Source organism: Drosophila busckii, chromosome X, assembly GCF_011750605.1.
Source record: "Drosophila busckii strain San Diego stock center, stock number 13000-0081.31 chromosome X, ASM1175060v1, whole genome shotgun sequence".
Lineage (NCBI taxonomy): Eukaryota > Metazoa > Arthropoda > Insecta > Diptera > Drosophilidae > Drosophila > Drosophila busckii.
The window spans coordinates 5,497,775-5,514,524 of NC_046608.1; the positions used below are offsets into that span (position 1 = coordinate 5,497,775).

Here is a 16,750-nt window from a genome sequence, read left to right on the forward strand (position 1 = left end):
TCTTGCTTACTCTTGTATGTGTGTGTGTGATTGTTTGCATGTGTATGTGTTGTGTATAAGAATTTTCATTACGCTGCTGCTGCTGCAGCCTAAATTGTTTTTTTGTTTTTTTTTGTTGTCGTTTTTTAGCACTAAACTTAATCTAGTTAATCGGCTTTTCTTTAACGCTCTTTAAAGGGAATCCTCGACAACGTTTACAACAACAACTAGCTAAAGTCGTTAGCCGCTCTCTGTATACATGTGCATTTGTATGTGTGTATAGAACGCACAATTAAAGCCGCCGCTACGCTGTTATTTTTGATTCGGTAAGTTGCTGCTTCTTACTTTTTTTTTTATTATTATTATTACATGTATAGGGCAGACAGACGTATGTATGTACCTGTGTGTGTGTGTGTGTCTGTGTTAAATGTTTTGTTTATTTGTGCACAATTTGTATCTAAACAAGCAGCCCAAACGTTTTATATACTCTGCCGCATCTTCTAAGCTGCGCTGCTACTTCGACAATGTTTGTTGTTATTGTTGCCCGTCTTACGTATACACAAACAGACACTCACACACAGGCACACACACAAACGTACACATTTCCCGTTGTAGCATGGAACAGCGAAAGTTGTCTTCCTGCTTTTTTTTTTCGGTTTACCATCGTTCCAAGTCGGCATTGTGTAGTTTTTTTTTTCGCTTGCCTTATTTGCTGTCCGAGTTGTTCTCTCACTCTCATTCCCGCTCGAAGCTCCAAAAAAAAAAAAAAAACTCCCACTTTGGGGGCGCAAGGGCATATGCAAATTGTTTGTGTGATTGCTTCTGCTGTCGACCTTCTGCTTACTCTTATACTCGCTCTCTTCTGCTTAAGCTCTTGGCGCTGCTGAGCCTAGAAGGATGAACATGCGTCGACTTTGACTTTGTCTTTAACCCTTTTGCATTATTTAAAATAAAAAAAATGTATTGTTTGTTATATTGTTAAGCTTAGCTTCTGTTCTCATTAGCAAAGACTTTAGCAACAAACTTTAACATATAGCCAGCCATATATATTGTATTATAGTCTGATCGGCATTATATACTTACAGCAGTAAGTTGCTTGTATCCAAGGTTTTATGTAATTGTTAATTTTATTTTGTGCTTTTGCTTTTCGTTTTCATTTTTTTTTATACCCTGTGATTGGCTAAAACTGCGGCTATATTGGCTGCCAATGCATAAAACTAACTGAAATATACACTTTGTTAAGCTTCATATGGAAATTGCAAATTGTTATTTTTTAAATATAGCAAAGTTTGATTATATATGTTGATACTGATTGATTGAGATTCTCAAATTATTGAAGAAAAAAGCGTACTAAACCAACTACAATATACACTTTTTTAAATCAAACATATGCTGTTGCTTATTTTGAACTTTACAGCGCATTTGCTTAGTCGTGCATGCCCGCATTTTAATTCTTGCACTAGGTCAAATGACTTGTTTCTTTTTTTTTTTATGTTTGCTTTAGTTGAGCTTCTTGCGTGCTGGTCGAATTCAAAACACCAAACAACAACAATGGGCAACAACAATAATAATAAACGTAGAAAAAAACCAAAAGCAAAAAAAAACAATAACAGTGCCTAATAAAAGTTGATTACTCACAATCGTGATTTGGCCACAGTTATTTGTTGTTTGTCGCTTTCAAGCGATTTGCTGTCTCGCTCTTTGACTTATGCATAAGTTTGGCAATAGCTTTAAATTATTTAGTGCATGCAAAAGATCATGACTGTAACGTTTCCTGTTATAAACAATATCAACTTGCTTATATTTTAAATAGTTAAATACACTTGAAAATATAGCAAAGCTTTCAAATTTGATATGGGCTGCATTTGTTTATGCGTATCAAGTTAATAATTAATTAACAACAGGCAGACAGTATTTATTAATTGTATATTTATACATTTATTTGTTTGCAATATTGTCAAAGTTTGTTGACAAATGATTTGTTTATATAATTTTTGATATATAAACAGTAATTAATTAACACAGACAGCTAGAACATAATACTAATACTTATAGTTTATTTACACTTTGTCATGTTTATACAATTTTTTCAAAGTGTAATTTGATAAGCAACGCAAAAATATTAATTAAGTGTATTTGGAAGTGGCTAATTATTTTACTTTTCTACTTGTTTTTCATCATATTACATTTGAATTGCGTTGTTGTTGTTGTTGTTGTTGTTGAGCGATAAGATGCGAGAGAATTCTAATTAAATGACAAAACTTTGAGACTAACTTTTGCCTACACTCCAATTGAATTGAAGCAGCAGCGACGGCAGCGACTGCGACAGCGACTGCGACAGCGACTGCGACTGCGACTTGAAGTGCAGGGAGACAAGACACTTGTCACTTCTCGCTCTCTCACTCTCTATGTGTGTGTGTGTAGCACCGGAAGTAAGCCAACAAGAGCGGCAAGTTTTTGTTACTTGCGCAAAAAAATAAAAAAAAAAATCCTACTAATTATTCAAACTAAAAAATATGCATATTAACTTTTTAGCGCTATCTAGCTGCATTTATATGTGTCTGTGTGTCTGTGTGAAGCGCATGTGAGGTTATGTCATCAACATTTATCGCGCTATTTTGCAGTCATGCAACAACAAACACAAACAACAACAACAACAATAGCAACAATAGTAGTCACAGCTAAACAAATTGTTAACTCTAGTATAACATTGTAAATTTCACGCGATTTACAGTGAGGCAGACAAGTTGACAAATGGCCAATTGAATTATGTACATATTTTAAAGAATTGTAACAACAATTGCATTCTTAACTGGTTTTTATGCTTAGAACTGCAACTAACTAAGCTAGCTTCGATTATATTTAAATCAATGCTGCAGTTCGCAAGTTCAATGTCAATTGAAAACCAATTTAATGTCCATTGCGCATAAACAAATTATACTGGATGGACACTTGCATTTTTAATGTCTGCAAATGGATTTTGCATTAATTCAATTTCTCAAAAAAAATGTCAAAAGGCCAACACACACACTCAAATACACATTAACTTTGGCCAGCAGATAATTTCTGGCTAATTGACATGTTGATGGAACACTTTGCTGTAAAAAACTGTCAAAGCCATAAATGCAAAATAATGTTCAGCCAGCGAGCCCAGCGGAGTCATCAAATGTTGCTCTGTGTGCGTGTGGGTCGAAGGTCAAATAGTGTGGGTCGAATTAAGTGGCAGCTGCAAAAGGTTAATAAGTAATCAAATTGCATTAAATCATTCGTTGCAGATTTTTTATTTTTGCACCGCACATCTTTGTGGGCAGTTGAATGTGCTAACAAAATGTTTTAAATTTATAAAAAAAGTTATATGTAAATTAAAAATGTAGTTATTCATTTTTTTTTTAATAAACTCTTTAATTTAATGCTTTTATTTAATTTTTGTTAAATGTTCATTTATAAATGTGCCATTCTTATTTTTTATATAATTTTGTTTTGATATATATATATTTTATATATATTTTTTTATATAATTTTTTTTATATATATTTTTATATATTATTTTTACAGTTTTTTTTGCTTTATATATATTTTTTTATATATTTATTTTATTATTTGCGCACATTTAAATGTATATAATTTTCTTTTGATATATTTTTTAATATATATTTTTATACATATGTATATATATTTTATAGTTTTTTTTTTATATATTTACTTTATTATTTGCGCACATTTAAATGTTACTGTAAATGTAAACTATTTAATTTTTTTCTTTTATTAGTAATGCTTTTTTAAATATTTATTTATATTAATTGCCTGTTGTTTTTTTGTTTGTTTATATCAATTGTTATTGCTTATAAATGTAAACATGTAAAAATTTGATATTTATTTATTTTTTTTATATTAATTGCTTACATTTAATTGTTGCTGCTGTTTGTGAGCTAAACATTTAAAAGTGTTTATTATATTGCTTAAATGATTTATTGCTTTTAATTAGCGTGCATCCAACTGTAGCTAAATGAATTATTCACTGTAAGTCTAATAATAACTTACAATGGAAACCTTTACGTTTGTTATATAAAATGGCACGCAACACAGACAGACGCACACTCACACACACATACACAGCTTCCTATGGCAGAGTGTGTGAGTGAGAGGGAGCTAGTGATAAACATGTCCAACAGGCCAAACAAATATGACAAGCCAACGCAATCAGTTTGCTTATCATTGTGTCTAACTAAACAAAAGGCAATTGCAAAAAGAACAGAGCGAACTGAAAGCAAAGCGAACACATAATACATGTGTGAAGGTGAAAGATAGAAATTGCACACCTGAGTGGGAGTGGGAGTGGGAGGGGGAGTGGGTGTAGGCGTTAAAATGAGGCGTGGCGTGTGTGTGCGTCGTTTGGGGCTGTGGCTTGTCTGTGTGTGAAACGTGATTACATTTCAGTGAGTGAGTGAGGGGGGAAGGAAGTGCAGCAGTGACTGTCAAGTCCTGGGGTATATCCTGTTGTATCCTTGTATCCTGTATGATATTATATGCTCTATATGCTTACCTATGCGCAAAAGCTCATCAACGTTGCCATTATCAACTCAAGCGCCCTGTGATTATCTGATGATTGTCAGTGGCAATGTGGCAATGTCTATTGTGGGTGGTTGGGTTGAGACACGTGCGCCGTGCCGACTGCCGACTGCCGACTGCTTAACAAGTAGTTGAAGTTGAGCTAAGCGGGCGAAGGGGGGGGGGGGGGGGGGGGGGAGCTGAAGCGCAGCTTGTTCTCTAAGCTTCTTGTGTTGTGCCATGAAACAAAAGTGAACAGGCAGACATGTGAAAACTGAGTAAACATAAACGTGTGTGTGGCAAGTGGGTGGTGCTGGCTGAAGTGGGCGTGTTGTCAGTTATATAAACCGACGACTGCAGTATACGTAAAATGCGTTGGAGGACAACAGCAACAACAACAACAACCACAACAACAATGACAGTTGCTACTGTTAATGCCTTAACCGTTGTTACTGCTTTTGCTACTTGGCTGTGGCATCTGTCGATCGATATGGCCTAAACATCAGGTGCAAGTTTAAGGTTAATGCTAAGAGAAGCAAAAGAATTAAAACTGATTAGTGTTCAAACATTAATTGCACCATAATTAGTTTCTAAGCCGTTGCAGCTGCATATCCAAACTTTTAAAACAAAAGTGAAAGTATTACAAAGTTAGCAAAGCAAATAATTGAATTCAATTTAAACGTCATATTTCATTTGTTTGCTTTTGTATTGACGTACTCAATTGTCTTAAAGCTATAAACTAAAATAAAAATTAAAAAAGTAAAGTAAATATATTACACTGCCTAATTAAAATTATTTTTAATTTACCTTTAGTGCTAAAAAATTATTAAGTATAAATTTATATAAATTAATAAAGTAAAGTAATTTGAAAAGTAATGTATATTACACTGCCTAATTAAAATGATTTATTTACTTTTTTTTTTGATTTTATAAACATTTTAATTTTTTTAATTTACCTTTAGTGATAAAAACAGTAAAATATTTTGATATAAATTAATAAAGCAAAGCAAATTAAAAAGTAAACTTTTTTTTTAAAATATATTACACTACTTAATTACAAATATTTCATTAAATTTGTTGTGCTTATTTTAAAATCATTTTAGTTTTTTGTAGCTTAAATTTTTAATTTACATAAGTGCAATTAAATTTTTATTGCAATATTTGATGCGTTCATTTGTTGCATGGCACATTCATTTACTAACTTTGCCGTACAACAAATGAATAAATTAAGTAAAGCATAAGCTGCAAAAATAAAAAATAAAATAAGTAAAATGTCTGTGTGTAATTTAGAATTTTTTTAAATGAAAAAAAGTGCTAAAAAGTGAAAAGTGCATAGCTTATATTAAAATTAAATTTAATTTGTACATTTTATGCATTTTAACTTATTTTTTTTTTTAAATTTTGCTGCTTCTTATTTGTATTTAATTGCTTATTTGGACAAATTCAATTTCAACAACGAGGCTTAAAAATAAAAGTAAAGTGCGCCTAAATAAATGTTTTTATATAAAATTATAATTTATTTATATGCAGTAATTCTTTTTTCTTAAGACAATTTAAATTTCAGTGCTTTTAATAAAGGAAATTAAAATCAATTTCGTAGCTAAAATCTATTGATACTGACGCTTAACTTTAACTAACTTAATATTGTAGTAAATATTGCTCGAAAGCAAATTTGACTCAAAGCACAAGCGTCAATAAATAAAGTCTGTCAATTGCATTAAGATATCTTCTGCTGTTGGCCAACTGGGCACTGCAGTTCGCTGAGGGTGTCTATGTGTGTGTGTGTGCAATCTGTGAAACTCCAATCACAATCACATCCACTTTCATTTACATCCTAGACACAAGCTGCACAGGAAATTGCTTTAAACGTATCAATAGATAAAAGCATTTGCCAATTGCAGATTGTGCTGCAAGAAGTGAGTAAGCCAAGATGTTGTTAAGAAGAGGGAGGGAGAGTTGGAAGGGGGGTAGATGTGTGTGTGTGTGTGTGTGTGTGTGTGTGTGTGTGTGTGTGCAAAGTGTTACTGACTATCGATTCAATTTGATGCGCCTGTCTCTGTCGCTCTCTTTCTTTTGACTCTCGAGGTGACTTGAGGTTTTTATGTGCGCTATTTCCGTTGTCAGACAATGTAACGACTTCTGCCAGTTAACAAACAACAACAGCAGCAACAACAACAACAACAATAACAATACGTAGCATGCAAAAGGCGGCAATCAAGGGTGACTGCTGCCAAGTTGCAGTTGCAGTTTGCAGCATCTCGCCAACTGCCTTGGCTTTTATGAAATATATATATATATATATATACATTTATATATATATAAGCAACTGTATTGATGCGCCTGCGTTTACATAAAGTAAAGACGCGCGTCTAAAGCTTTGGGCTCTGGCACTGGCTCTGAAGCCGGTTTGAGCGCATTGGGCAAAACTCTCGCCTGCTGCTTGCAACTGCCACTGCCACTGACTGGTGCCTGGTGCCTGGTGCCTGGTCCTTGAACCGTTTTGCAGACAAGCGCGCGCACTGCTCTTCCCCCATATAAGCCTAATGTCAAAGTTGCTGTTGCATCTTGTTTGCTGCCTACTTAGAGATGACAACTTTTTTAGACAACAAGCAACAACAACAACAAAAAAGCTTAAAAGTAGCCTATTGACATACAACAAAAAAAAAAATAGCTTAAAAAGCAGCCAACTGCTAATTTTCATTCGCAGTCTCAATAAAGTATTCAATATGTTTATTTAATTAAATATACATTTATTTTGCTTTCAGCTTACAAAGCTTAAAAATAGCCATTGGCGCTATTATTTATCTATACAATGCTCATATGTTTCATAGCTGACTCAAAATAACATTTAATATTTTTATTTTATTTTATTTGCTTTACACAATCATAAAAAGCTTAAAAATAGTCTTATTATGTAGCTAATGTTAGCTTAAAAAAAAGAAATTCATATATGTAATTTATTTTATTATATTATTTCCCTTAATTTTTGAACTAAAGCAAGTATACAAAATTATTAAACTTTTTATGTTGCTTGTTTTTATTATTGAGTAATTTTTATTTAATAATTATAATTTACATTTATTTGATTTAATTTTCTTTTGTAATTAACTTAAAATTGTATTTCTTATTTATTAATTATCATTATTTATTTAATTTTGTCAACATAATTTTATTTCAATGTGCTAGTAGCAAAATTTAAAATTTATTGCTTAGCATAGCTTAAAAGCAACATAATTATAGCTAAAATGCCAGCTAATTAAATCAAGCTTAGCCATAAGCAAGCACTAGCTATAAAATAGCTAAATTGTCAACATTGCTGTTACTGCTGCTGCTGTCGCTCTTCTTCTTCCGCTGCTGCTGCTCTCTTTCAATTGCAAATTGCATTGAACGTGGCCTCGACACCAAAATAAAAAAAAAGCACACAGAGCGGGGAGACAGAGAGAGAGAGAGAGAGAGAGAGAGAGAGATGGCGAGAGGTAAAGAGAGCGCAGCGCGCGCGCTTGAGCGAGAGACTCTTGCAATTTATCAATGCGGCCGCTGAGACGCGTCAACTGTACCCCAAACAAAATTCAGTGTGTGCGCCTAGCCAGGGACTCCAGCTCCAGCAACTGCAAACTGAGAGCAGCAGCAGCAGCTTCAACCTCCAACTTTAACTTCCAACTGCAGTTCAAGCCAGTTTCTTTTTTTTTTTTAATGTTGTTGTTGGTTATTGTTGTTGTTGTTGTTGTTTTCGCTTGTTTGCTTAGCCAAGCGCTATTGATGTTTGTTGTTGGCGCCGCCGTCGCTTCATTATGCATGTTGCAGTCGCAGTCAGCAACCCCACAAGCCTCCCCCAGCCCAACCACTGACAACCCTTGTGGTTGAAGCTCACTCCTCCCCCCTCCACCTGCTCCGCCCGCTCAGTCGTTCCTTCCTTCGACGCTCGAACCCCCAAAGCAAAAGTCTCAATTGCATTTTAACACTCATTAATATGCTTTTTGACTACACAGCAAAAAAATAAATAAATTAACAACTGTAATTTATGCATATTCTGTTAAATAAATAAGGCTTGAGTATATATGCGCTTAATTCTATAACAAGTGCATAAATTTATATATTGAAAGTAACTGCAATAAATAAAATAAAATAAAGTTTAAGTCTATACATGATGGGACTTCTAATCAGAGCTAAAGAATTAAGAACTTAATTCAGCTTTGCTGCCCTTTTGCAGAACTTTAAACAATAAACTATAAGCTCTACATTCATTATATGTTATTAATGTTCTTCTAAAAAATAAATATTGTTTATAAAATATTTTAGGCATTTTGTAAATTGCCCTTTTGCTTAAACTTAAGCAATAAAAAATCTGACTTCAAGCTCTATATTCATTAGACGATATTAATTATAAAGAAAAGTTCTTTAAAAAAATATATATTAAATTAAAAATAATTTTAAACAAAAATATATTTTAATATTTAAAATATATTATACATTTTATATAATTTATTATTGAATATATTTTAATACAATTGCTTTTCATTTTCCAAACTGAATTCGCATATCGAATTATTTTTCAAAGTAAAATTCGTAAAATTCTGCTATGAATTTTCGAATTTGAACTGCTTGAATTGAAGTTCGAATTCGAAATTCAAGCATCTTTAAACGCAAACAGCTCATATATTAATTTAATTTCTATTTCTAACAATTAATTGCACTTTTTTTTTAGTAAGCACGCAAGCCTTAACTATTTTTAGTTAATCTAACGCAGCTGCAACGAACATTAAAAGCAAATATAATTATAAACCTTTTTTTTTCGCTGAGTGTATACTAGATTTTTGTATTGTTGTTCGGCCTGCTTGTTACCACCACCAAAAAAAAAAAAAGAATGAATGAAATATTAAGCCACCCTTAAAAGCTGGCAGAGCAGCACCCCTGCGCCCCACTCTCGAGGGCAGCAGCGCCAGCACTCTAGAGCTTATGTTGGATTTTCATTCATAAATGGATTTTAAAGTGCATGCAACTCCCAATTTCGAGACCAGCAGCGAGAACTTTGGGTGGTTGGCTGGACGAGACGCTACCTACCCCCAGTCCACAGTCAATTGGGCACTCAGGGTCTTCATTATGAAATTAAATCTACATATGTGATGCCCAAGTACAGTAAACTCTTGAGACTAGCAAAAGAACGTTAAACAAGCTTATGTTTGGTTTTGTTTTTTGTTTAGCGCCTATGCAAGTTTATTGTTTATGAAAATTGTAAGGCAACCCCCGCCCCACCGCTTGTCATGCCACCCTCAGTTTCGGTGACGCTTGTCGCACATTAATCATGCATATAACCATCTATCAGGATATATTTTACATTAAAGCGGATTAGTTATTGAGCCCAAGCAACCCAACCCCCCTGCCCTTCTCTTTGCCACTTGCCACTTGCATTAATTTGATTAGTTTTGGTCTGGGCTCGAAGTGTGATCTAAACGGGATTAGAGTTTCTCGATGCTCATATGTGAAAAATCGAGCATATCCAAGCTGATTGGCTGTGCTGCATTTAATAAACATTATAGCAACTACAGTAGGCAATAAAAGTCTTAGCACACACGTTGACAAAGCTTTGTGTTCATATAAACAAAAAGCTTTTAGTTTCAATTGAACAAAAGTCTTGGGCTTAGAATTTAGTTTGCATTAATTCTTGCAAACATGATAAAAAAAATATATATATTTATTTAAATATTTTAAAAATATATATTTCATAGCAAATAGTTATATAAATATTTTTAGTGCAATTCATTTAAATGATTTAAAGAAAGAAAAAAATAGTTACGCATATTTAATTGAATTATTTCAAACAAAAGCAGCAATAAAACAAATAATACTTATTAATAATTAATTTAAATCAATTAAAAGGCATTATTAGCTTGAATTATTAGTAAGTTATGCATATTTAACTAAAATGAAATAACTTAAAACAAATACCAAATATTTGAAAGCAAGCAAATTAATTTATAGCGAACATTATTTTTTAACTTTTAATACTTAACTAATTATTTTTTTTACATCAATTTAGCAGAGTTTGTTTTTCAAGCATAAATATTTGAATTAAATTAGTAAGCAAAGTGTAAATATTTAAAAAAAAATGTAATTTTAATAGCGCACAACAATTTAAACTCTTACAATTAATTTTTGTAATGAAATTAATTTAAAAACTATAAATTTCAGGCATATTATTTGTATTAAATTATGCTAAGCAAATGGCAAAATGAGTTAATAAAATATATAATAATATATATTTATGCAATGCTAAGCAGCCAACTAATAAAAGAAAATTGTTTTATATAATTAGTTAGTGCTAAAAAGTCAACTAAATTAAAAATAAATATCAAAATATGCAAAGCAAATAGAAAACATTTTAAAGTTAATAAAATAAAATAGTTTTATATATAAGCCAACTAATTTGCAATAATTGCAATGCAATTTTTAATTGTTAAGCAATCAAAAGTGTTGCAGAAGCAGCAGCGAATTCAATTAGCTTGTGAATTGTTGCAAATCGTGTGTTAATTGCCATCTTTAGTTCTGCTTTTAATTATATGAACCAACTATTCTTGCATAGAGGCAAGACCTAGCCCTCTAACTCAAATTGCGGCTAATTGCTTAATGCCAACAATTTGCTATGCCAAAGCCCCAAAGCTGGCAAAATGCAGCAGCAGCAGCAGCAACAGTCGCTACAATAAATAATTGCCACTCAAATGATTCATGACGAATCCAATTAGCGCCGCACACCCACCATTCAAATCAAAATGATTGTATTTGTGCACCTAGCAGTCACGCCCACTACAGCCCACCTAGAGACACCTACGCCTACGTCTTGAAGGACCTTAATTGCTTATTGACCGACCCTAGTCTACATTTTGCAAAATAACAACAAACAATCGAACGTAATGTAATTTTAAATTAATGCAATTATATTATATAGTGGAAATTGTTGGTCGCCAGCAGCAGCTGCGTATACTTAACATATGTGCTGATCCAACATTGTGGCAAGGCCAAGGATTAGCCTTGGCATTGGCATTGGCATTGGCTTTTTATAATGACAAAATCAATTTTAATAAGAAAGTTATTAAATACTATGTGAAATAATTGTAAATAATTACAATGTACTTGTGCCTACCACACACCCAGCCACCCCCGCATCCAACTGCTGTTGCACTAACTATGCGTAACGGTTGTTATTTTTCACATAGTTTTTCTTTCTCTTATTCTTCTCTGCTGGCTTCGCCTTTAATTTTGTGCAGTTCACTTTAATTGAACTCGAAATCTTGTTCAATAGCCAAGCGACTGCGCCAGTGAGCAGATCAGTGTTGTCGCCATTAAGCGCTAGAAAAAGCAGCTAAAACCATAAATCAACATAAAATAACTAAATACAATTGATAGCAACATAAAACTGCAAACAGTAAGTTTTTGCATATTTTAAAATTAAATTGAATAAAATGAAACTAGTTAACAAATTATCCATTTCATTTTTTAAGTTAAATAACTATATTATCTTAATATATTTTTGTATTAGTCATACATATTTCTGTGCTATTTCTTTTTTTATTTCTAAACTGTATTTACATTTAAATTAATTTTATTGCAATTTTGACAACAATCTTAAATTTTGAATATAAATAAATTATTTAATTTAATCAAATTTAAATCTAAATTACAATTGTAATTTATATGTCAGTATTTAATTAAATACTTAAGTCTTATAATGAAGCTCTTAAGTATAATTGGATTGATATAGATGCATATTAATTCCATTTTTAATGTGAATGCCTAAAATCAATTACATTGATATATAATTTTATCGTTATTATTATTTTTTATATGAAATGCAAGAGTTTGGCTGCAAATATTTGAGCTTGTTGGCTTCAAATTGATTATTAATCTCTTCTGCTTAATAAGCGAGCAGTAAAAATATGAAAATAGTCAAAATATTTCAATTAATCGTTTTTTTTTTCTTGCAAATATTTTTGAATTTTTTGTTAATTTTAGATTTTTGCTTGTATTTTAGTAAGCGTTATCATTAAATAAATCAACACACGGGTTAATAAACGTAGTTTAATAATTAGTTTACGCTTCGAAATAAAATAAACTAAACATTAATCTAGCATTACTTAACAGCTATGATTATTAATACGTTTAGCATTAATTTAAGTGACGTGACAATTAGCAAAACAGCAAGTTTTTAATATATTTCGTTTAAGTTTGATTTTAAATGAAGCAAAATTTGATGCGTTTCAACTTTGGGTTTGAAAATTTCAAAGTCATTATTGAAATTGTTAGCTGAGTTTAAGTTCCTGTGCGTTCTTTTTAGGACGGACTGTAGACTTTTAAAATAAATTGCTTAACAATAATTTAATAAAAACTTATTATTAACTTTAGTCGCTGATTTTTAGCTATAAGCTTTGTATATGCAAATTTAATAAGCTAGTTCTAGCCAGAAATGCGCAGCACTGCTAAGCAGCAGTTTTCTCTCGCTCTCTCTCTCTTTGTCTAGCGATCTCGCTCTTTTTATTTTGTAAATTGCTTGAAGCACAGCCACATTGAATAATTTTTTGAGGCAGGTCTTGGCTATTTAAATGTTTTCAAGTATTTTTTAATTTAGTTTTATCTTTCGTTAGTTCGGTCGCCCGCGCACACGTTTTGAACTTGCAACGGGGTCGCGTTCGCAGTCTCGGGGAGCCACAATGCTCGCCTGCCTGCCCCCCCCCCCCCATCTATAAATATAATTGTTGTACTTCATTTCCCAATTGTGTATTATTATTTTAGTACTACTATGTGTTTACACATTATTTGTATTTATTTTAAAATAGCGCGCGCGTATCTTTCTTTCTATTTTGTTTACTTTTACTTTTGTTTATGCAGCGTTTGCTTTCCCACTTGTTCATGACTTTAATCAATTAAGACAATTAAGTTTTATATATTTTTTGTTAATGTATTTTTCAATATATTTGAGTTTTGTTTAAGATTTCTAATATTTTTGTGCTTAATTTTTGCGCTGACTTAAAGTTTTGTTCTTTTTTTTTTTGTTTTTGTTCGCACGCCCACTTTGTTTTGTTTATAAACAATAGCCGCACAGATCACAGCAAGAGATGAGGCCACAAATCATTTGTCAGCATTTCTGATTTATAATCCAGGCGAAACTCTCTGCATGCAAAATGTTGATAAAGCTCACACACACACACTTGTGTATGCATGTGTGTGTGTGTATTGCAAACAATTCTTTTGACTGCCTCTGTCCTCGCTCTTTTATAAGAATTTGATTATTTTGTGGCAATGAGCATATGTTTGTTTTTATTTATTTGCTTACGGCAAACATTCTTACACACATTTGACACACACACACACGCCTAGTTTAAATAAAAAACAGTATTGAAAACAATAGAAAATTTTCTAATTATTTACAGTTGTGTTCTCGCCCATGATTTTGTTTTTATTTAAGCGCTGCCTTGCTCTAATTTTTATTTTGCAGCTTCTGTTGTTTTAAAAAAGTGCAAAATGTTAGTAATTCTAATAAAAAATATTAAAGTTTGCATAACTTTTATATAGTTAGCTAAAGCATAAATTCTTTTACTCAAATTTATATAAAATAAATGCAATTAAAGCGTAAATAACAATATTAATTATTTTAAAAATTGGCTAAACTATGTGTAAAGTTTGATATGCCAAAGAAATTTAATTGACGTATCTAATTAAAGTTTTCTATACAACATAAGTCTAAAATTTAATTAAGAAAAAATAAATTATCAAAGCGTAACTAACATACTAAGCAAATATACATTATTATAGAAACAAATTAGTTTAAATATAATATTTAATATTTGAACAAGCTGCGCTTTAATTATACATTTAAAAATTTTATAAAATATTAATGCAAAATTTAATTAAATTAAATTAATTATAATAATTGTTTATGCTAAATATTTAAACAAACTGCGCTTTATTATGAATTAAAAATTTCTACAAAATAGCAATGGAAAGTTGAATTGAACATAAATAACATAAAAGTAATTAATACAAAAATTATATAAATATAATAATAATTGCATATTATAAAGTACAGTACAAATTTTACTACAAATTAAATATGCAAGTTATGCTATAGAACATAAACTTTAAATTTGCACAAAAATTAATGAATTATTTATTTGAAAAAATTAAATTAATTAAAAAAATTAAATTAAAGCAAAATGACATATTGAACAAAAGGCATTAAAGTAATAAGTTAAATTAATAAATTAAAGTAATAAATAATTAAGTAAATAAGTAACTAAAGTAAAAGCTTAAAATTCGCTGCAACTATTAAATTTCAAGTAGTTAGCTGCACATTTCGTTTGCATTGTTATTAAACTTTGTTTAATCTGCTTATGTGACTGTTGCTCATTGTTAAGTTACATGTCGCCTAATTAAATAGACTTTGCTCTTGCTCTTGAACTATTATGTGGAGGTGTTGCTGCTAATAATTACACATGTGTGTGTGGGTGAGGTGGGTGGTAGGTAGGTGGGTGGGTGGTGAAAGTGAGACACGCAACATGCGCAATGGGCCTCACCCTAGAGTAGTGGAAATATGAACAGCCCCCAGCCCAGCAAACAATGCTGCATGCCCCTCTGCTCTGCTCTTCTCTCCTCTCCAGCTCAGCTCACATTCATTCTCTTCTACATGTTACGAATGTTGAGCTGTAAGCAAAGAGCAAAAAGGTCGTTGAATGAGGTCAAGGTATCTGCGGCTCCATTGATGTCTCGCACACACACACACACACACACACAACTTTAGCTTAGTTTTGACTTATTGATTTGTTAGCATTTCTTTTTTTGATTACTAAGACGCTCAACTGGACCAAAATTTAAGCAACAACACAACAACATAAAATAAACAAACGAAAATAAACGTAACAACGAATCGAATTGTACAAATTTTCATGTTTTTTTTTTTCCAACTCGTACATTGCCTCGATAGCTCTGAGTGTATCTAAAGTGTAGTCGCTGTATCTTTCTCTTTGGCGCGTATCTCACCGATCAAAAGGCACTTGGCAACAAGTTGAATGCCACACACACAAACTGCAGTGAGCAGCGGAAGTAGCCGCCGCCGCCGCCGCCGCCGCTGCCTCCTGGCAACGTCACAGCACACAAATACAACTAGAAAGCATATATAATATATATAGTATATATAGTATAATCGATGGTGTGTTGTAGCTACAAAACGGACAGTGTACTGACCGAAAGACCGACCGATCAAGCGATCGACCGTTTGAGTTGTCGATAAATACTCGACACTTTGCTTTACATGTGCGTATGTATGTGTGTGTCTGTCTGTCTGTCTGTGTGTGTGTGTGTGTGTGTGTGTGTGTTGAGCTCTCGTCAATTGCTTTTGATGTGTACTGCCTGCGTATATTTTGTTCTATATAATGTGTATTTAATTTAACATGTGCCAAGGCGTCAATAGCTCTAGCTCTAGGTGTAGCCAATACATAGGTAGACATTAGGGTGGCTCGTTTGAGATAGTGTAAGAAAATAAGTACAAAAAATGTAAGCTACAAATCTGAGTACATTTGAAAACTGTTTCCAATTCAAAAGTCAAAGAAGTAAATAAATATTTAAGCTTCAGCCTGTTACGTTCATACATTTAATTGTAATATATTATTATTTTTTTTTTTTTTTTACGTTTATCAATTGATAAGACAACTGCACATAAATATGTAAAATTCTTAATTTTTTAACATCAATACGAAATTTGTAAAAACATTTTAAAATAAAATCAAATTTTGATAGCCTTTTTTATTTATTTTTAAATAAATATTATATTTTTGTATTACTTTATTTAGCATTTATTAATTGAATAGTACTATAAAAAACAAAATTTAATTATAATAAACAATGCGCATAACTTAATTTTGTTTTCAGTGCTTAATTTAGAAACATTTGTTTGTCGAGCAAAATGTTTAAGAATTTTGCTTAAAATATTGTGCATTTTTTTATCTACCAACATAACGAGCCACCCTAATATACATAACTATATTGTTAGCTCAATAAACTAGTTCAAAGGGTTAAGACTACAAAAAAATATGTAATTAAATCTTCAAAAATTTAAAATTGCAAATTGCAAATCAATAAAAATATTTGCTTTTTTAAACAATTAAATATTTTATAAAGAGCCTGAACTCAAAGCTGCGCATGAGTCATTGATTATAAATAATTTAATATTTAATTG

General features: G+C 31.7%; 1 protein-coding gene across 3 annotated transcripts in view; it reads left to right on the top strand.

Moving 5' to 3' along the window:
- LOC108606620 (serine-rich adhesin for platelets) overlaps positions 1-16,750 on the top strand; it is a 42,272-nt gene that overhangs the window by 999 nt on the left and 24,523 nt on the right. For 2 of the 3 annotated variants that reach the window (XM_017996903.2, XM_017996906.2), the window contains exon 2: positions 178-305. The exons of the other annotated variant lie outside the window; for it this stretch is intronic. The gene's annotated coding sequence lies outside the window, so the exon portion shown is untranslated. The remainder of the gene's footprint in view (positions 1-177; positions 306-16,750) is intronic. 3 annotated transcript variants of the gene reach the window in all.